Source organism: Melospiza georgiana, chromosome 7 (assembly GCF_028018845.1).
Source record: "Melospiza georgiana isolate bMelGeo1 chromosome 7, bMelGeo1.pri, whole genome shotgun sequence".
NCBI classification, from domain to species: Eukaryota; Metazoa; Chordata; class Aves; order Passeriformes; family Passerellidae; genus Melospiza; species Melospiza georgiana.
In genome coordinates this window covers 15,183,690-15,205,690 of record NC_080436.1, presented here as the reverse complement: position 1 = coordinate 15,205,690, position 22,001 = coordinate 15,183,690, and the positions used below count along the sequence as shown (strand labels likewise).

At 44.5% G+C, this 22,001-nt stretch overlaps 1 protein-coding gene across 1 annotated transcript in view; it reads right to left on the bottom strand.

The window, feature by feature from the left end:
• Nucleotides 1–22,001, bottom strand: part of KLF7 (KLF transcription factor 7) — a 59,236-nt gene that overhangs the window by 36,400 nt on the left and 835 nt on the right. The window lies entirely within an intron of this gene.

Below are 22,001 nucleotides of genomic sequence, written 5' to 3'. Positions count from 1 at the left end.
ATTTATTTATATAACAACCTTGGATGGCTTTCAGTGAGCTGGCTAGTGGCCCTCACTGCAAACTTTTCTCCAAACTTCATCAAGCCTGTATTTAACCTGTTGTAATCCAGTTTGGAACCAGCTTTGGTTTAGCATTATAAACAGCAAAAAAACACAATTAGTTCCTTGAATTGTCAATCCTAGCTCCCACTGAAATCAAAGGATCAGGTTCAAAGCATGCCCCAGAGTGTGGTAAACTTCTCACAGGAAATGGATACGCAAGAGCAAATGCTGACGACTGTGGAATGTACGAAGCAGAGCAATATTTTAGGTCTCGATCCTCAATTAAGATTCATCCTTAGAAAGTATTGCAAGGAGGTTACACAGCAGAATTGGATTCCTTGTAATTACTCTGGTTAGGTTCATGAATGAAAAAATGTATTCTTTAGAGACATTTTATTAACATCCAGAGGTATCTTAACATTTCTTTCCCAACAGCTGACACAAACGTACACAGCAGTTGCGTCCGCGCACTCTCAGGCAACAACAGCATGTTCATAAGCACAGTCTGTCACAATGAGCTTATTAAAGCAAACCTGGAGATGTGATCAATACACTCAGTACACACACATTTCCTAAGAGTCCTGGGTTGTGAGTCATCTCGTCTGCTCTGACCTAAAAATATATTAAACAAGAGGATGCATAACACTGAATTCCTAACCCCAAACGTGCAATTCCTCATACTGACTTTGCGTGATCAACATTTTTGTGCTGGGACTACTGTGTCTACGCTGCCCATTCATTATCACATCTCAAGGCTCAAAAAATCTTTTGTACGTTCCCTTTTGTATTATTTTTGGCTGTGGGGAGGAAGAGGTGGGGACCTGTCTGGGAAACAGGAAGCAGGAGGGGAATGTGTTGGAGAATAAGGGCAGAACAAAAAAGAATAAAGGAGCATTTATACCATTTCTAAATGATAATAAACATATAGGACCAAAGCTTGCCTCCAGCCATGTGGGGAGCAGTGGGCTGTTTGCCTGAAGTTTAGACTTTATTGGGAGCACAGCAACTGTCCAAGTATATTTACAAAAAGTCATGTGCTGCCTTTTTCTTTGATTTCCTTTTAATCATTTGGGCAATTTGTTATCTTACAAGAGCAAGAAGATGCATGTGCTACTGTGATAAATACGCCAATCTGGGCAAGGAAAAGAGAAGACAACAGACTTGAGTTTTGCTGTTGCACCAAGAAAAAAAAAATTCAGACTAGAAACAAAGTGATGGGAAGCACAACCGGATTCTCAGTTGGGGTAAATCAGCACCGAGCAGCCCCAATTTCATGGTTCCTGTTTACATCAGCTTGGGACCTTGCCAACACTCAAAATCCATGAAATGCTGCTCTTGATTAGCACCACTTAACTCTGTGGCTTACATTAAAAAGAATTCAACGTGTTTTTTGATGGCTGGAGATGGTTATTTTCTATTACAAATCCTGTCTACTTTATTAGGGACAGTGTGACCTAAATGGAAAAATAGGAAGAATTTTAAAACAACAACTCTCAGACATCCTGATGCTTGGATTTGTTTCTTGTCTCTGACTCTCTTTTTTTAAAGTTTGGGTCCTCTATAAGAGGTATTCACAAACTGGTTTCTGCCACTTCTAGGCCAGAGTTTTCATCATCTGTGCACAGAAACAACAGCCTCCATGCTTGAACGTCCCATTGCAGGTAAATGTGCAACTCACTTTAAAGCCTGGTACCTTCCAAGGGATACTACATTACAGTCAAAGGTGTTTTTCCACTGCTTTTCATTTCTACACTGTTCTGCCAAGGCTCTTGTTCCAAAACCCTTAGCCACCAGGGATTTTGATCAGCCTCAAAATCTCACAAGCAATGGACTCAGGCAGTTACACACCCTGATAAAAGCAGCATGGTCCTCTTTAACAGCAATCCGTGAGAGCACACTGGTTAAGAGCCTGCCAGGATTGGCTCAAATGCTCAACAGCAACCCAGGCAGCCGCTCACAGGCATCTGAGATCTGTATCCCCAAAATAGAGAGGGGATCTGGCACAGCCTTCTGTGGATATCATTAGCACACAAGGTGTGCTGTCAGGACTGGGCAAGGCCCTGCTCAGTCCCCTGGAAGGATCACAGCTCAGCTCGCAGCAGGCCGTACAGTACCGGCTGCACATGGCACAGGACGCCAGGAGAGCCCATCGAGGGCCCTGCCATTTGCTGCCTGGAGAAAGCTCAGCAGGTCAGAGCCCAGCTGCTCAGAGTCAGCACACCTCTGAGAGCCAATGGACACAACCACAGCTAGCACTCTGGCTCGCTTGCTTCAGTCTGTTGACTGTGGACACCCACCCAGTTGTTATGATTTTAATACGCTGCAATATGAAAGTGCTATTTCAGGACAAAGTTATTAATAGCAAAGCAGCCAGAAAATAGTCTAGAAGGAATGCAATGTTTTGGCATTCCTGGAAGATACGATGACTTCCCAGCATCCAAGAAACCATCAGGGTTAATTCAAGATGTTCCTATGCACAAGCCTGTCTTTTGTCACTGCATATAAGCCATTGTGACATAATTTCATAGGACCTGCACACTGCAGCAGTCCACTGAGACTACAATGCAGAAAGGCCCAAAAGTTGGTACTTTGTTACTCTAAGTAGGCTGGTGAAAAGCAGAGGCTGGGGGCTATGACAAAGCATCAGTAGGAACAGGTTAGGAAAAGCTCTACTCTTCCAGAAGGACAAGGATGGAACAGGACCTGTTTAAGTCCTTCTCAGAAACCTGTCTGCCTCCAGGACCTCAGAGAGGCTCTAATTTTCAACATCTCTTCCCCTATCAGCACTCTTTCCTTTCATTGTTTATTCATACTGCATTTCCTCAGCAATACTCTTTACTTGGGCAGAGTTTCATAGTCAAGGCAAGTCACTGTCCCTTCTCAGGTTCTCTTTTAAACCTTCTGTTTCTCCTAGAAAAATATCCTTGGAAATGTATTGGAGAATACTGTGGAAAACACCAGACCCCGACTTGTTTGTGTTGGCAACTTTCCCCCTAAAATTAAATAGGAGGGTCCAAATTAATTCCAGGTGCTTCACTGAGTACAACACTCAGCAACACTTTGCAGAGATGATACCACAGGAAGGCATCTCTCCACTGGCAAGGCTCTTGGCATCCCTTCTGCCTGCACCCACACAGCTGAGATGCTCTGTGTATGGTTTTCAGCTTTCCAGCCCCATCCTTAAGTATCCTCCTCGAGCAAACCGAATGAAACTCAGCAATGCATCTTTCCCTAAGAGGAAAAGGACCAGATGATGATGCCAGGAATTGGAAGATGTCATGTTCACAGCACTACAGCATTACCCACTAAACCACCACAGAGAGCTCCAGCTCACTACTGAAAATGCATTGCAGGGAACTGCAGTCCCCCACTACCCTCCAAAAAGGAAACAAACAAAACCCACTTAGCAACAAGGAAAAGAGGAAACATATTGTAGTCATAATAAGCCCAGCAGTGGACATGTTATCTGGCCTATTTCCAACTCGGACATTTAAAAAATGGAGCTAGTTTACCTTAAGTGTCCTATTTTTCCCAGTTTCCTTTTTCTAGTCTACTTAAGTCCATACAGCATCTCCCAAGATAAGCCTGCCTTTGTGGGTTGGCTTTATATCACTCCTTCCCTCTATTGTCTTTCTGAGATGTGATGGAAGTCTCCAGTGTCACAGCTTGGAAGACTACAGCCAGGTTCCTTGGCATGGTTTGCAGGAAGGGGATGGGCGGGAACTGAGGAAGGACAGCCTCTCTCCAGCTGCAGGAGAGGGGTCCTCTCATGGCACAGCCAATGCTTCCTGGCATTTTGTTTATCATTAACACTGTGTAACTAAAGCTGGTTTTTAGTAGCCCTCAAAGGTGGAGTCTGCAGCCAGCTCCTGTCATCCCAAACACTGCAGAGCTCTGTCCCCATGCTTTGGTACAATCCCTGCAATTGCAAACATAAACATTATGTTCCTCCAAGTACAAATTACAGCTTTCAGGAACTGCAATTTTATTTTGGTTATAAACATATGAAGGTAGCCTTTATGGTGGGAGAGGAGCCACATGTGAGACCACAGGCTGAGTCTTTGCTTCACAGGAACATTCCCGGGAGTACTCTGCTGCTTCACCTCCACACAGCTCTGGTTCACAAGCAGTTGCACTTCCCAAGTAGCTGCATTACATTACAGCTCAAGGGAAAGCCTTGTGGTGGCCTAGGCTGCTGGAGTGATCTGCTTCAGATCCTGCAGTCCAGGAACTGGAACTCAGAGAGAGACAGAAACAACTCAAAGTGTGTTTCTTTAGCTATAGCCAGCACTACTGGCAGCCTATGCATTCAGGATGATTTTCCAGGCACGCCTGTTGTCACTCTGAGCCCCTGCAGGATACATGGCAGCAATTCTGAACACCTTGGGGTGCTCTCACCATGACCATATCTACAAGGGACTTCCTCCATTTCAAGTGTCTCTAACCCTTCCCTGCTCTGCAGATGTCCCATCACTCCCCAGCATCAAGCTCCCGACACCTGTCAAAGAAGCATGATAGCAAATTGCTCCTCCAGGCCCCTGAGTACCCCCAGGCATTTCAGCCCTCCTGTCAAGCTTGCTAATGTGTCCCTTCTCTGCCATGAGTAATGATGCATTCCTGGAAGCAAAAACTGCATTAAAAGTCCTCTTTACATGTAAGCTAAGAGCTTTCTTTGTCTCATACCATTTTTACTCATAAATATAATATCAAGGTGATCGTGTTCTTCTCAGACTACTCAAGAGTGTTCTGTAAGTAAAACCTGCAATTGGCAATTTATCAGATGGAAAAATAAAAGCCACATTCGGTTTCTCCCTACACTTAAAAATGACCACGTGCAGTCTCTGAAGCAGCCTGATCTTTTCAACAAGGTCATGGATATCAGCTGAGGGCACAGGAGGAGAAATAAAACCATCCTGCACATGTTTTCCCTTCAGTGCTGTTTTTTTAGTGAGGTTTTGCTCACTTTCTAAGCAAAGAGGAAGCCTCTCCTGTTCCCATCACCCCTTGTTTATCCACATTCCAGCAATCAGTGGCTGCTCCTCCAGGGGCTCTCCAAGGGCAAACAACAACTGGATCTTGCCACAGTGCAATTTTGAACTTGAGCCACATCCACTGTGAGTGGGAGTGAGGTGGGAACCCTGTGAGAAGCGGTGATAGAGGCAGTGGATGACGGGACACCATGAAATCTTTTGAAAACGTTGCTCCTGCAGGCTTAGACAACAAGCACAGCACACCCTTTTTTTAGTGAAAGGCCTGGAAAATGCACTTTAGGACGCACAGCCTTAGGAGTCAGAATAAATCCTCCCAGATGTCCCTGGTGACAAAGCAGCCCAATTTGATCAATACAGCAGCATTATTAACACTGCACTGCCTTACATGAGGATAGTCATATGTTCTTGCCTCTGCTGAGAGTGGGGGAAGGGGTGCAAACTCCTACAACAATTCACAGGGGAAACGTCTCTCTCAAAATCATTAAGCCTGCACAAAGAATCTCTTACCCATTTTCATGGAAGCTGCTTTTTTGGGAGCTGCTTTTTTTGCTTTTCTGCTTCACTAGTATTGATCAAGCTCGGGTGGAATCCTAGAAATAGTATGTGCTTTATGGTTTCCTCAAAAAGAAATTTTGTTTTTAACAACTTAGGATCTCTATCTTCAGGCTTTTGTTTCTGCAGCCATGAATACCCTCCATTGTGGGGGCTGGGTATAGACACAAATGTAGGTGGTTAACAACAGAAGATAAGACTTAATGGTTAGCAAATATTTTTAAATTATTATGAGAATTAGCAATTAAGTGCATCTGGATTCAAGCAGAAGTATTTGTAGCAAAAAGGCATATCTCTCTATATATAGACACATACACACATATCTTGCTGCTGCTTCTGAGCCCCAGCCAGAGTCATGGCCTTGCTGTGTGTGGCTCTTGAGAAACACATTTATAGACAGTTCTGGGAATTTGGGAATGACAGGAGAATGAGACGGCAAAGAAAAACAGTCCTAGCCTATCACCTGCTTCACCACAGCCAACAAATCTGAGAATTTTGTACAAACTAGGTCCTGTGTGTACCTGGTGACAAGTTTGCAGAAAGCTAGAGAGGTACCAACCCTATCTGCCAGGTGACTCAAACTGTACCAGAGAAGCTGAAGGCTAAGTGGTAGTAAATGGCATGGGAGGAAGAACTGACTAGTAATAAAAAAAGGCCAGCAAATAGCGTTTAAAACCATGAAAAAGACCTTCCTACCCACAAAGAGAGGTGTCACCCACTGCTGGGAAAAACTTGCCATAGGAATGGTGCATCTGCACCAGCCACCTTTCTCCAGCACTCCAGCATCTGGGACAACACATTGTCAAAACCAGAAAACAACAAACTCGCTCCCTCTGAAATCCCGCTGTTCTTTCCCTCTGCCACCTCTTCACCAAAATACACTGAGACCATCAGATCCATGAAGGTTAAAAATGCTGAGTTTGAGCACACCAGAGCACCTCCACATTGTACTGGTAAGTGTTTCTCACCAGAGAAGTGTGGTGCTGCTTAGAGCTACTGGCACAAAGTTCTTCCGGAAAGGGGTGCTGCAGAAGTGTCTAGACAGACTAAAATTAAAAAGAACAACTTATAAGACACTGCTCACTGTCTGCACAGCAGGACAGATTCTCAGAGGGAGGAGTAAATAGCTGGTGCCATAATCGTAGCTAGTGGAGTCATCTTAATTTACACTGGGCAAGGATCTGGCCCAGAAAAATATTCTTGTAAACTTTGCAGCCAAAAATTCCTCTGCTAGACCACATTCCACCAGTCAAACTGCCAGGGAAGACAATTGCAGAAATAATTTAATTAAAATGGAGATCAGGGAGCTGGTATCCTTTTCAAGCTCTGCTCTTGACTTCGTCTCTCCAACAACTGAGAGCTTGGGTGTCCCAGTTTCCCAGGCTGTAAAATCAGCATGCTACAGCTTCTCTGCTTTCTGAGGACAATGGCTCTGAAGCATCCTATCTGTTCAAAGCCCAACCATCAAATCAAACAGATTTGATGCTCTAAATCTGAATGCTCTAAACCTCCAGCTCTTGGATGAAAGGGCATGTATTTTTCTCTGCTGAAACAGCTCTGTCTTTGCTCTTGGAAAATTTGATCTTTAAAAAGTCAACTTGCAAGTTTTGCTTCCAAGACTGTAGGTGTCAGGTTCTCTGACTTATTGGGGTACTGCTAAAGATTTTTGCTGCTACAGACTGCTCAAACTTGCCAGCACAGTTCTGGTACTGCAGTAAGAGTTAGGCAGAGAGTACTGCTTTCCCACAATTTTGTCATTCATATTTCTGAACTTCCACTTTTGTTCTGATTAACATCTGGGAGAACAGTGAATTTTCTGCATATTCAACTCTTTCAGGAAATCATTAGATGAAAAAATACACCCAGGATGCAGACCAGTGCAATCACATGATCAAGTCATAAGGATGGTGCCACGTGATGTCTCATTGTAGGTCCTTTGTTTTCACTCCTCAGTTTCTGTTAAAATATTTGGCTTTTTACTGGCCTGCAGAATCATTGGCGATGGCACATGGCTTAGGACCTGGTTTTTTACAGCCCTCATGTTCCACACAAAAATCCCTCATAGATACCCACAGCTTAAGAGCTTTTAGAATAAAGGGGAGGTAGACTACAGTTTTTGAGAAAAGTTTTCACAGAGGCAGAACCAAGCAAGAACCCAGAGAGCCCTGGTGCCTGCACCAGCTGTGTGCCTCACTGCTGTCTGACGAGGCCCCATTGTTTTGTTATAACCCCAGCAGACCTTGCATGGAGCCAGCAGCTTCCCTCCACACAGGAAAGAAAGGGAATCACCCGGCTTCTGAAACACCAGGAAAGTATTTCCTTGTCATGCAAGCAGCCCAAGCTGATTCAAAGGATGGCTAAGCAGCACAGAGGACAAACACAGCAGGGAGGCCCAGAGTCCGGCGTGTCCTGACAAGCAAATGGAGAGCACCTCACACCCAGAGCAGCTGAGGTTCATGGGTGCCCTTTCTATCCTTCCCCTGGCTCAGGCAGGCTCCTCTGCCTATGTGAGGGACTTTGGCCAACCCTCTTTTAAGGTGCATGGCCAGGGTGCAGGGAGCCACACTGCTCAAGGCCACTACAGTGGATAGTGGCAGAGTGGAGGGACCCTCCAGAGAGACAACAGTGGGACCCCACTACTGACCACACAGCATTTCAGGCAGGCTGCTCCCTGCCCACATTGGAGCAACTCCCTTTCTGAAGAGCTGTGCAGCCCTTGGAAGGACAGGCTGGAGAGGTGGGCAGTGAAGAGCAATCAGAAGTTCAACAAAGGCAAGGTCCTGCACATGGGAAGGAACAGCCCCACACACCAGCACAGGCTGGGGACTGCCTGCTGGAGCAGCTCTGTGGGAAAGGCCCTTGGGGTCCTGGTGGACAGTGAGCTGTTCCTGAGCCATCAGTGAGCCCCTGTGGCCAAGAAGGGCAATGGGATCCTGGGTGCATTAGGAAGAGCATTGCCAGCAGGTCACAGGAGGTGATCCTGCCCCGCTGCTCAGCCCTGGTGAGGCACATCTGGAGTGCTGTGTCCAGTGCTGGGCTCCTCAGCACAAGAGAGGCAGGGAGCCCCTGGAGCCAGCCCAGAGGGTGGCAACAAAGATGATCAAGGAACTGGAGCATGTCTATTATGAAGAAAGGCTGAGGGAGCTCAGGGTTGTGGAGCCTCCCTCACTAGGGAAGAACCATCTGGACACAGTCCTGTGCTGTGTGGTCCAGGATGGCCCTGGATTAAACTGGATGACAGACTGTGGTCCCTTCCAGCCTTACCCACTCTGTCATTCTGTGAAGAGAAGGGTAGAGGTGTGCTGGGTGGGCACCCAAATTCAAGGGGCCTTTACTCTTCAACTGTGGTCCAGGTTAAATACTCTTTCACATCCATCAACCACAAAGCCAGTGGTGTTTAACTAACTAACCAGCACACAGATACTTTTTCCCAAACAAAGGTCAACAATGCACAGCAGCCCCAACAGCTTTTCCCAATACTAATACCACTCCACAGTTATATTTGTGCTTTTAGGCTCTTTGAAATGCTGAGATCTTTCATGACTCACTCTCAAAATCCAACACTTAGAACCAGCTACCATCAAGTCAAGTCATCAACACCAATTTGACTTCATCCCATTTAAAGTCTGTTTCATTAAACAAACAAACACAAATTTGGCATCATTTTTTTGTTTCCCTTTACTCTGATGGATCACAGCCCTTGTTATAAAAACATGCTTAATAAAAACAAATTGGAAAACTAAGGAAACTCATAAAAAGCTCTGATTGTGAAGAAAAGCAGGGAAAAGGGCTTAAGGAGGAAATGCTACATTTTTCTGTGATGCCAGCAGAAAGAGGCAGTTTATAAAGAAAACCACAGAGTGGCAGGAAATAAATCCTTGAGACTGAATTTGGAAAAACACAAATTAATGCATTTATGGAAGAAACAGCAACACAACATACACACCTAACACAAAACAGAGATCCAGTAAGGCTGACAAGAGTCCTAGAACAGATAAGAGAGAGAAGACCAATATAGCTTTGAGGACACATTCTAAGCATCTGATTCATAGGAAAACTGGAGGGAACAGAGAGATGGAAAGTATGAAAAAACTCAAAGGGACATGCACCTTTATTACTATTTATCACATCTGTTCTGCAGTCAGAGTTGTAATCTCCAGTCAATGAGCAGGGGTCTCATTTCACATTTAGATAAAAAATCCATTAAATAGGTGATACAGATGATGATGGGAAAAAGCATCACAGCTTTGTGCAACTATAAACACAGTGAATCCAAACAAAGCAACAGACTTGCTCACGGAAAACAGAGAGAATATGTGAGGGAAAAGACTTGGGCAGCAAAAGACAAGAGTCTGTTAGGTATTCCTCCCCTAAATCAGATTTTAGCACAGGCTTCCAAGGAATACAAGGCTTCACACCAGGTAGATTTCAAAGGACATTGGAAAGCACCACTGAGGCATACATTAAGAAATGCTACCTGGGCAGAATTTCATGATCTAACAATGCCAATTCCCAGAATTTGCTTGTTTTTTTTCTGGATGAGATCTGCTTATATGCAGTTTATTGCTGCTGGATAAAGACAGACCAAAAATGCTTCTAATCATGTGCACCCTGCTCTTGAATCTCATTTGCCTTCAAAATTAGCCAGTAAAACCCATGTGCTGAACACAAGGTCTTCTCTGACCCTTCTCCAACCTTAAAGACCAAGCTGCAGTGTGAATGTGTCCTTTTCCCCATGATATAACATAACATGACACAGACTCACGCTGGATTCCAGCCAGAGGAGGAGGAAGACCCCACTTCCATGAACCTGGTCTCTCCTGTGAGACACATTTCCAACCTGACACAGAGCACACATGTGATGGGTTCTCAAAATGAAACGTGTCTGGCCATCCATGTGTGCACACAGAGGGACCCTCCACGACTCACATTTATACTGCAGCATTTCAACATCATTAAAACAGAGCAAAAAGGCCTCAAAAAGGACTTGTGTACAGAAGTGGATTTTAACGTCACAAAAGGCCACTTTGGTAATTTAGTCTCACCTCTGGATGACATAGTTCACTGAAGAGCACAAAGAGCTCCCTTGAACACTCACTTACAACCACTTTCAGGTTGGTTTCCCCTGTTAGATATGAAAGTCTGGGAACCTTCAGAATGGGAAAAAATCAGAATGGGAACCCTCCTTCTATCCATGCATTGAGACTTTCAAGAGACTTCTCTCACCTGTCATCATTTCACAGATGGGTATGACTGTCCTGGGGGAAGCTGTGCCTACACCAGACATTATCCTACCTTGCACTGTTGGGGAGGCCACATTTAGCTCTTAGAGACATTTTCTAGTTCCCTCCCACACCCACATTTTCTTCATTTATAAAACCAGCGAAAACAAATCATGCTTCACCTTCAGTTTTATAGAGGGCAGCTCAGGACCTCTCATTCCTTCATGGAAAGAAAATTTCTTTCTGTACAGTTTCCATTATTTATTAGCTGAAGGTCGGGGGAGAAATGGTATTTATAGGATGCCTAAGGCCATGCTCACTATAAAACAGAGTAAGTCAATATAGCTACAGCACAACTTAGTGGCCTATTGTGCAATATTTTAAAAAATGCACTCTCATTACAGCACTTGAGAGTATCTCCTCCCCAACACCAGTGAAAATACATTTATGAGAGCTATGGAGCAGCAAGAATGTTTTAATCAGATCATTAACATGGGTGTGCTGTTTTCTGCCCACATCCTGATATTTAGTCCAAGTCCTGACCAGATGTGGGATTTGTATAATCTATTCTCCTGGAAGGTGTCAAGTGATTTTGTGGACACTAGGCCAGTGTAAATTCACTGTAACTTTGGCAGATCTGCACTCACTGACTGATGTGAAATCCCCAATGTGATGTGGATACTATTCTTTCCGTTTACAAAGAGAAAAACTATTCACAACTGAATGCCAAAGGTCTCCCTGACCTTTTCTACTTAAAGAAATTGAAATGAGACAGAAATTCCCATCTTACACCATACTGGAACATCACCTGACCAGAGATGCAGCTTGCTCAAACAAAACTGACTGAGTGGTTTATGGCATAGCACTCACTGCATGAAATAATTCACATGAGACAGTCCCAGTGAGGAGAAGCCTTCAACCTAGAGCATCCACTCAGCGTGCAGCTGAGGTATTTGGGAGTAAGAAGCCACTCACAACTTGCTTCCCTTGCTCTCCCTCAAATGTATTCTTATAAGAAATACACTTCTCATGTGAGAAAAAGAAATCCCAGTGCAGCCTTTGTAGAGCTCTCTGCACCTACTGGCATTCTCAGCCCTCAGAAACAATGCTGGGAAGTCACCCAGACAGTCACCTGTCTACCAAGTCTCTCACACCAAAAAGCAACTCCACACTAGAATTCTTCTGTTCTCCCTCAAGCTACTGGGGTTTATTCATGTTTTAAACATGAATAAACCAGAATTCAAAAAAGCCCAAGACAAGCTAGGCACACTCAGTAAGGAGTATTTAAACTGGGCACCCTGAAACTTATTTGCCAGAATCCAAGAAAGATTAATAAAGGAATCACTCCCAGAAAACAGAAAACTGTCTTGAGTGAGCAGGAAATCAAGACTGCCTGAAGAGAAAGCATGAGCTCTGCAGCCAGCTCAGAAGTACAGTGTGGTGCCAAGGCCCTCATACTATCTTTTAAATCCCCAGATTCTGAGGGGGTTTAAGCACACAACTTCATCCAGGTATTTTAGCCTGAGTCTGGAAGGTTTCAATCTGTAACCAGTGTAACAAGCACCAAAGCTCCCACTGACCTTAACTGACTCATTTCCTCTAAAAAAAGGCCTTCAGGTGAAACCAGTTCCTTCCATTTTCAAACATTGCCTACAAGAATCTTTCTTTGTGCTTTAAAAACACGGAAGAGGTAAGAGAAGTACCAGTAAGGAAGTCTACACTGTTTTCCTGCAGCCAAAAGTAGGAAACTTCTCCATGTGACATCCACTTACCCTGAAATTCTCAACCCTGAAAGAAAAGCACCTTACAAGCTCTTTCCACTGGGTCACATTGCTTAAAGCAGTCTGCCTTGTCCTCCAAGATACTGGAGACCTCCAAAACTCTGAATGCTTTCTTCCTCTGGTCTGACCAGACAGAAACATGCCTTACTCTCCCCATTTGACTTGAACACCCCTGCTCTTTCACAGGTTTCTTAGAACCCCAACTCTCAGAGACTTCTGCTTACACCAGAACCATCTTTCTCAGCACCAAAGCCAAGCTCCCAGTTTCCTCGATTGTCCAGGAAAGCCTACGAACATAATTAACACTACTCTGAGAGATCAAAATGCAAAAACAAATAGAAAAAACATGTGCCTTGGTAAGGATCTGATGGATAGCAACCTTCAGATGATCACAACCACTCTGAGGTGCTGGCATAGCTTATGAACAATTGGGGGAACACTGTCACACCATCAGAATGAACTGGGACAGCAGCATCATGTGGAGCCAGAAAAGAGGTATTTTACCCAAATTGACTGTATTCTCAAATCAGTCCACTGCTCTTTGCTTCTCCCTTATTACCTTAAAATGTAGACAAATTTAAAAATAAAAAAAAGAGACACTGAAATTCATCCCCATCTGATCTAGATACTAATGAGGGAGGGTTTTTCCACTAGCACTGATTTTCCACTGTGCAGCAAATGCAGCCTCTCCACCGTCCACGTATCAGAAACAAAGCCACTTCTGGCCTGATGCTTTCCATATGAAACACTAGATCCCATCTTTCTTCTCCCCTCTGCCTTCCTCCTTTCCATACTTAATTACTCACACAGCAGCTGTAGTAGGTTGCAGATGAGCAAAATGTTTTCTTCAAAGCAGCACAAATTTTCCAGGCTGGCAGGGAAGGCCAAAAGAAAAAAAAAAAAAGAAAAAACAAAACCCCAACAAGAATTATTTAGTACTTTTCACCAACTTGGAGCAGGCAGCAAGCTCTGCAGGCTTGGCACACTTCAAACCACTGCACAGGAAAAGAACAAAGCCCCTGAGCCACTCAGCCCACCCTGCACCCAGGGATGTGGGCACCTCCGATCCAGAATCCAGCAGTAAGCCAGAGGTGCCAAGGCAGGGCGACTGCACTGACTCCAAACCAGCACAGCACCTCAGCAGCAGCTGAGCAAAGGAGAGGGGAGAGAGCAGCAGCTGCCAGGAGACAGGGAACAGTGTGACTGCACTGCTTTTGTGCATCTTGTGTATCAACAGGCCTTGCCCTGAGGAAGGGCGAGCACGCACCCAGATAAGAGACCAGAAGTATCCAGATACTGCCCACAGCATCACATAATGCTATGGATGCAGTTCTCCAAAGATGCAACAGTCACACAGAGAGTCTGGATACCTTTGACTAAACAAATTACTAATAGCTGGGAAAAATTAATCAACTTTTAGGGGTGCAAGACCTGAAATGAAAAGCTAAAATTGACAAAAAAGCGGAAGATGTCACCCAAACTAAGTCTCTCACACTGAAAAGTGCCAGGCCCTCAGGAAATTCTAGTAAGTACAACTCATTGAAAGATTTCTACCAAACATTCTCAGAAAATACATTTTTGCCCAATCTTTTATTGGAATATATATTCATTTTGGAGTCAACATGTTATCCACTGAAATGTCACACATCCAAGATGTAATCTGTAAGGGCAGACTTGAATCAAGCCACACAGTGACTCAAATCTGGGTCTCACACCTAAGTGCTGTGATGTGTGTTTTGGGTGTAAAAAGCAAGCAGACAGGAGCACCTCTCACCCCCTCCTACTCTGCCACCCAAAGAACAATTTTCACCGTGGCCTTTGATAACTAGAACCTTTGTTTTCCATCCAGCCCTGGTGGAAAACAAAGGCAGGCGATTAAAGGCAGTCGTACTTCACCCCCACCAGCACAAAGCAATTCAGCACAATGCTGATTCCCCTCCTGGGCTGGAGCAAGGCAAGTCAGCAGAAATTGCAAATGTTCAAAACCCAAGAACTTTCCTTATGCACGGAAGTGGACTTTGCCCACTCAAGAGTCAGGATTAAAACCAAATGCCTAACACCATAGTAGCCTACTAGTAATGAAAGCATTTTTAAAATCTAATTTAGTTGTCCTGACACATGCCTTTTTCCTCACTGCACAATCTAAATAAACATTTATTTTCACTGTGATTTCCAGTCACTTCAGTGGTACCAGAAGAAGGCTGCAGTGACAGAGCTGCAAGGCAGAAGGTGGGATAGATAATCCTGTCCAAAAAACACAAACCCCGTTTCCAGGGCTTTTTGGATTATCTAGGTGGAGATACTTCCATTGACTGCAGTCTCTGCCAGAATATGCTACCTTACAAAGGTCCTTTATGGTCAAACATCAACCCTATGTCAGCATCCCTTTAAAACTGACCTTCTGAGGCTACAGGTTTAAAGGGCAGGATTTGTAAATCAAGACTCTAATTGGAATGTCTCAGAAGAGCCTCTCACAAACCAGGGTCCTTCTCCTTCACATCCTTTCCCATAAATCACCCTGTCTCCCAGGCTTGCCTGTGTCACTGTCTACCTCTCTATCCCTTGCAGAGTATGAGCTGTTGACCCCATGCATGATTTAAACTCCAGCTTTGCACTCAGGTCCACAATGCTGGGAAATAACAAGAGGATTAGGACATGTGACACGCTGCCTGTAAGCATCATGATCAAAACCAGTATGACACTGGTTGGTGGGCCTTCAGCAAGCATAAATGATGTAAACATCCCTGTGTAAACAACTGGGACTCTTTGGTGTGTACTGTACAGCACACTACACACCTCTTAACACCTCTCCAAAAAGTAACACAGGTAATGAATACACAGTTGCATTGAGTGGAAATGCTTCGGATTGGAAAAGATCCTTCACATGCAAGAACAGGGAGTGGATGGGTACCTACTTCAAAAGGATTATCAGCTTCAGAGCAGCTTACTAAATCAGAGTTGATATATTAAACCTTTAAAAGAAAAAAAAATTAAATACCTTCTGCCCAACCAACTCCAACCCCTATTAAAGATTTGAGAAGGGTCAAATCAGTGCCACACACAGGTTGTCACAAAGACAACCCAGACCTCTGGGAAGGGGCATTTAAGCTTACCTTTCAGAATCTCCTTTTGATTTTTTCATAGAGGCAACTCCCCACCCCACCGATGGCTCCTCTGCACAGGAGCTGCCCTGGTGGCTGCTGTGACAGCATCTGGGCCCACAGCTCCAGGGGGGCAGGAGCCCACGGCCCCATGGCCTCACACAAGCCTCCCCTGGCCCAGGCACTGTGCCTAAGCACCACAAACCCAGAGCAGGGATCCCCAGAGCAGCAAAACAGAACACAAGAGCTGCCGACGCATCTTGTAACTGAAGAACTGAGAAGCAAAGGTTTGGTGTCCTGATTAAATCCAAGATGTCTCACTACCTTTGAGCATAAAGGCTGAAACATGAACTCACAGGCAGCTTACTCTCACAGGCAGCCTAACAACCTGAGCAGCCAAGCAGTCTTCCTCACCAGCTGCTGCCAGAGCAGGAATGGTAAACACAGCCTGGTGACCAAAGCTTTTTCTGATGTACACACATGTAAATGCCACTTACTTGCATTTTCTCAATGCTGCTGGAATCAAGAAGAGCCAGAAATCCCAGGATGTTTGGGATTTTTTTTTTTTTAACAAAAGACAACAAAACAAGTCTTCAGTGCCTCAAATGTAAAGAAAGTATAAAGAACATAAAATTAAAAAATAAAAGGTCTGTGACTTTAAAGACCATCTCAGTGTCATGGGAACCAGGCACAATTTTTTAACTGGCAGTGGCAATGTTGGGAGGAAGCTCTTTTCCTGGCAGGTTTGTTTTGTTTGCTTGCTACAGAATCCACTGAACTCTGCAGTTTGAGTGAATCCACACTAATTTTGACCAGGGCAGAAGCACCCACAGTACAAAAAGGACCATGTGGGGAGAAGTAATTCAGGTGAGTGATTCCTGCAATATCAGTCTAAAAGACACCACAAAAATGGCACTCCCAGCTCCTGAGTGCTGCCAGGAGTTTGGAAACTGTGGGGACATTGTAAATGTGGGGAATAAACAGGAGGTACTTGAGAGTCCAGGGAAGCAGAAAGAGGAACTCAGGACTACTCTTAAAAACACCTTTATTAGCTCTCCAAAAATTCAGCTTTAGCATCAAAAAAGAAAACCACCATCAATTACCAATGCCTGGGCATAACTTTTAGTGAGGTTTTGAGCATGATGATCAAAAGTCTACAATTTTTCTTCCCTCTGCAAAATGTGACAAACTTGATAGGAGATAAGGTGTACTACTAACATTGCTTAATGTACTAAACAACAGTATTGCTCAGTCAGTGAGCAAAATCCCTTTGTTTCATTAAGACAACTGCAATCAAGGTCGTTCACACGCAGCTACAATCAAAGAGAAGCAGCTTCCTTCTTGCTTCCCTATAATGTTTCCTAACTCAGAATGGAGAAACAACACACTGGATGTTTCTCAGTGGAGAATCATTTGACAAACCCTCAAAATATCCCCTAACAATATCCAGAAGATACCATTTGCCTCAAGCCTGAAAAGCTTAAGTATGAAATTACTATCTGGAACTGAACACGTTCTGCCACTTCTACATGGAAGTACCACACTGCAGACTAGCTATATATCATGATTTTCATGAAGCCTATTCTAATTTATGCACTGCCTATCCAGCAGGACATAAAGAAATGTACAGGCTTGGGGAAGGGTAGATTTAAGCATCCCAAACAAGTAAGAGAAAATATTTTCTAGCTGAGTACCCACATTATGATTGTGCATTGCTTAAAGGTATTTACCCCATTTCAAAATCACTTGAGACAAGTCATTCACATAATCTGCTATTTTAAGACCTGTAACGTGGATTGCAGGACTCTATGCTTTCAGAATGCCAAAAAATAATCACTTTTAACAATACATTCTATAATTAAGAAATCATGTAACAACAGAGACAGCAGTTTCAAGTTTGTCTCTTCTCTCTTTGTCCATTCTTTCTGTAAGGTGACAGGAGCATGCTTTCAGCACATGGAGCAAGCAGAGGGACTGCAGGTATAAATGGAGTGGCGTTCAGAGTCTGAAATACACTGCATTACACATGTGGCTGTTCTTGGAAGTCAACCATTTCTGAAAGTTATTCCCAAGAGGCATGATGTACTATAAGCACTTAAGAAATGTGTTACACTGTGACTGGAACCAAGATGAAATAGCAATATTAAAAGAGATGGTTTAGTTTATGTAGTGGCCAACTATGCCATTAAACTAGAACAATGGAGACGATGGGGAGGCAGGAATGTTCTTCAGTGTGATTTATTCCTTTCCAGTAGGAGTGGAAATTTTTCCTATAGGCCTGAAAATGACCCTGTCTGCCAAGCAAAAGTCAGCATTAAGATATAAGAATTCTACTAGATTAGTCACCCTGGGATACTCTGCTCTCACACAGCACAGGGATCTCAAAGCCCTCTTCCAGGATGAGTCAAAACTCAGCCTTCTGAGCGCCACAAAAACCATTAGGCCTTAGCATTGCTGTTGTCAGTCACTTCAGAAAGAGGGAAACTGAGGCTTGAAGAAAACAGGCAAAGAAGGCTATATGAAAGGATCAACAGAAAAACAAAGGCTTCCTCGATCCTATGCTTTACAGGAAATGTGCATCTTTCTTGAAAGGATCATTGTTTGCTGCAGCTGAGAGCAGCTGGGTCAGCCAAGGCAAAAGGAAATGTTATCAGGCAATGGTTATCAGCAAACAATATAATGCCATTTCCACTTCTGCCAGCCAATTAGACCTGTGCTGCCTGCTGACACGTGGGAAAGGCTATCTCCTCCAGAATAAACCAGGGCTTGACACCTAAGCCCTGCTGCTTTTATACAGCTGCATCAGCTACACAGGATGACTCTGTGCATCCACCTGCTCTCTGTGCTCCCATATTCTGACATTATGGGAACTGCCATGCTAGACACTGCCCTACGCTCCCCACGAATATGAAGACAGCCCCAAAATGTCCTGATCAGACCCCTGTTTTACAACAGCACAGTGAGTCCTGAGTCCACCAAGGGACCTACAGAGAAGGACAATAGGGATGTCAAAAATGTCACCCCTAGGAAGAGGCATATCTGATTACAAAAGACGCCTTCTGCACCCTGATGTTTCAGTGATCCCCTACATGACATTGTGAAGGCCCAGCAGGAAGAACAGAGGGAAGCCCCATGTCCACCCCTTCCAAACCCTCAGCCCCACTCTCCCCCCTCTGCAGCCTGGCACACAGAGTGGGACCATGTGCAGCTGCACAGGCTATGCTCCTCAGAGTTATCTCCCTCACAAACAGCCTCCTACCCACTTCCTTCCTCTGCAGAGTAATGAGGTGCCCTTCAGCCTCGTGCTGCCTCTGCCAGCAGCCTGGTTCCAATCTCAGGGATGCCACATGAGACAGCCAGCCCAGAGCAAAGGCACATGTGGCCAGAGGTCCTCCTGCAGCAGCGCAGCAGCCACGCAGGTGCTGAAATCTCCCCCGCCCTGCCCTGAACTGCAGAGTCAGCTCACAGGGACAGAGAGAACTAGGACAGTTCAGTCAGAGTCAGGATGAAGCACCAGGCAGAAACACGAGGTGCCAGCCAGCTGACTTAGAGCAAACGACTCATTTCCCAATGCACACAGCCCACCTCTTCCTTTCATCCCTCCTCAGTGCCATGGAGGCTCAACACTGTGGAAAAGCTTTTTGTGGAAAAGCTAAACAAAGTTCTCTCTCCTGATGAAATTGTACTATTGATTACTTGTTAGATTCTGACACCCCCACTCCAAGAAAAATCCTCCTCACCTCAAAAGTGTTTTGCCTGAAGGAGTACACCCAAAGCTCAGAGAGGAACTCAGCTTCTGTTGCCTAAAAATCAAGCTCTCCCTTCCCAAAATGTGTTTTTAAAATACATCAAATGCATCACAGGTTCATTTCCAGCTTACACTTCAGGTATTTCTACTTCCACAATGCAAACTATGTGCAGGGTGGAATAAGGGTTTCTTTGTTTGCATTTTTGCCTTCTAAAACAGAAACCTACACAAAAGGAGACAATTTGTTCCTCCACAAAATCTGTTTGTTTTGTACATATTGCTGGGTTGCACTCATTCAACTCCAACACTAATTGTCAAAAGCACAGATACCAAACTTGCTCACGTTCCTCTAGCAGTGGGAAGGGAAAACGGGAGATCAGCTGACTGTGTGCAAGCATTTACCAACCTGCCTGTGCTGTCAGTGCCCTCTGTGAGTAATGGGTGTTTCACAATCTGAAATACGAGAAACTGACCCAGCTGTGTATTCCTCAGCAGCCAGCAGACTGTTTTCCAGGCCCAGGAGAAAAGGAAGACAGGACTGTGTCAATGCTTTCACCCCAAGGCACGCTCTGATTTTCAGTGGGGCAGGTGCATCTTTCATGGTACCACAGTGAGCATCGTTTGTCAGAGCAGGAGCTGGCACTGACTACCTCTGCACATCACGCACTAGTAGCTGCTAATCACAAAACTGGAGCTCGCAATGTGATAAAGAAGCTTGCTCTTAACCCACACATCTATTTCCCCTCCAACCCGTGCCTTTTTAAGAGACTGAAGTAATCTCCTGGGGCGCTGCTCTGCTCCTGGGAGAAGCACTGCTCTGGAGCCTCTGTAGCACCACTGGAGCAGAGGCAGGACTTGTTCCAGTGTTTTTACTCAAAATTAAAGCTGCTGTTTCTCTCCTCTGACACATCCCACAGGAATCAGTCACTACCCTGTCAGCTCTCTTCCCCGGAGTCTCAACTGTAGCCTTTAGTTTTAAACGACCCTTTAGAAACACACACATTCTTTGTCTCCAAGTTGCTACAGATTGCCTAAAATAAGTAAATCCCCAGTACTTGATTACGTTGCAAGTGGTTCAGAAGAATTAAATTGGGGTCTCTGTGTCAGTGGGTCTGCCAGGCTCGTGTAACAGCACGGTGTCTGCACAGCCAGCTTCAGCTGCTCCCACCACTGACACATCAGTTTTGCTGCCTGTTGTTCGCAAGGAGAGTCCAGGCAGCAACAGGGGAACAAACCGTAAATACAGGATGCATTATGAAACATTGGGCACTGGTTGCAGGATTTCAGGAAATAAGGGAAAATGCTGCAAATTATTTTCAGCTTCTCTTTTTAACATACGTGGAGAGTCAATGGGGTTTAACCAGGAGCAGGACTTTAAATTCTGCAGTGGTAACAGTGGGATTGGGTAGGTACATGCTACTGTATGAAACAAACTGCTGCTCTTCCACACATAAAAGAAGGCAGAAGGAGACAGAGTATCACTCGCAGCACTGCCTGAAGCACGCTGGCTATGTCAACACACTATGTCGCTTTGGACTGCTTGGACTGTTAGTAATATGCAACTGATCCAACAACGATCCTATGAAATATTTTTTAATTAAATTATATTAACCTCTTCAGTTTAATTAACATGTTAAAAATATAAAAGGAAAGCAGATGTGACCATCATGGATGTGTGCGCTGAATATTAATAACAAAAAAGCATCCCCTCCCCCTTGGAGGATAAAGCAAAGTTGGTTTGGTCATTTTGCAAAATAAACCCTGAATGTGTTCACCCTGTAGCTGACAATGAAGCTCTGCTTTGTGTGCACACACATGCAAAGCTGAGGCCAGATTTTACTACGGGTAAAGCTTTGAAGATCCAGCCCCGTCCAGCTGGCTGACAATGCTACAGCCCGAGTAGTCCCCAGCAGCTCTGCCATCCACGTTTCCACCCATGCACACTTCTGAGGAAAAATCAAATGCACATCCCAAAACTGACAGGCTACCCTTACAGTAGCCAAGACACAGGTGAAGGCTGGCAAGATGAAATCCTGTGGCTCATTATTCTCACACTGATAGTGCCACGGTCCGTGCGCTGCAATAGCACCACATGTCATCCCAGCCACACTCCACTATTTCTACCCACCAGCAGATGTTTTTTTTTCTTTTAAAGAGACACCAGTTTCCAGAATTTCACGTGGTGTATTGCCTCTGCCAGAAAATCACATAAAGAAACAGAACTACCTCACAACATTTGTTCGTAAATAGAAACGCTGTCTTTCCTTTTCTCTCAATTTCCCAGCTGATAACTATTTACAGTTAACAACTGGGTGCATCGTGTATTTTATACAGCTCTTCTCTGTAACATGCTCTTCCCCTTGGTCTTACTTGTATTCACACTGCCAGTCATCATTTTAATGCATTCATAAGAATTGATTTCCATCTTTCTCTTTATTCTGTCTGCATATTAACCCTAGAGTGCCTCAAAACACACTGGTTTACTGGAACCAGCCTAAGGCGTCATTGTTTCAAGACAGCGAGAAGTGTGCGTTTCTACTCATCTTCCAAGGAAAAAAAAAGAA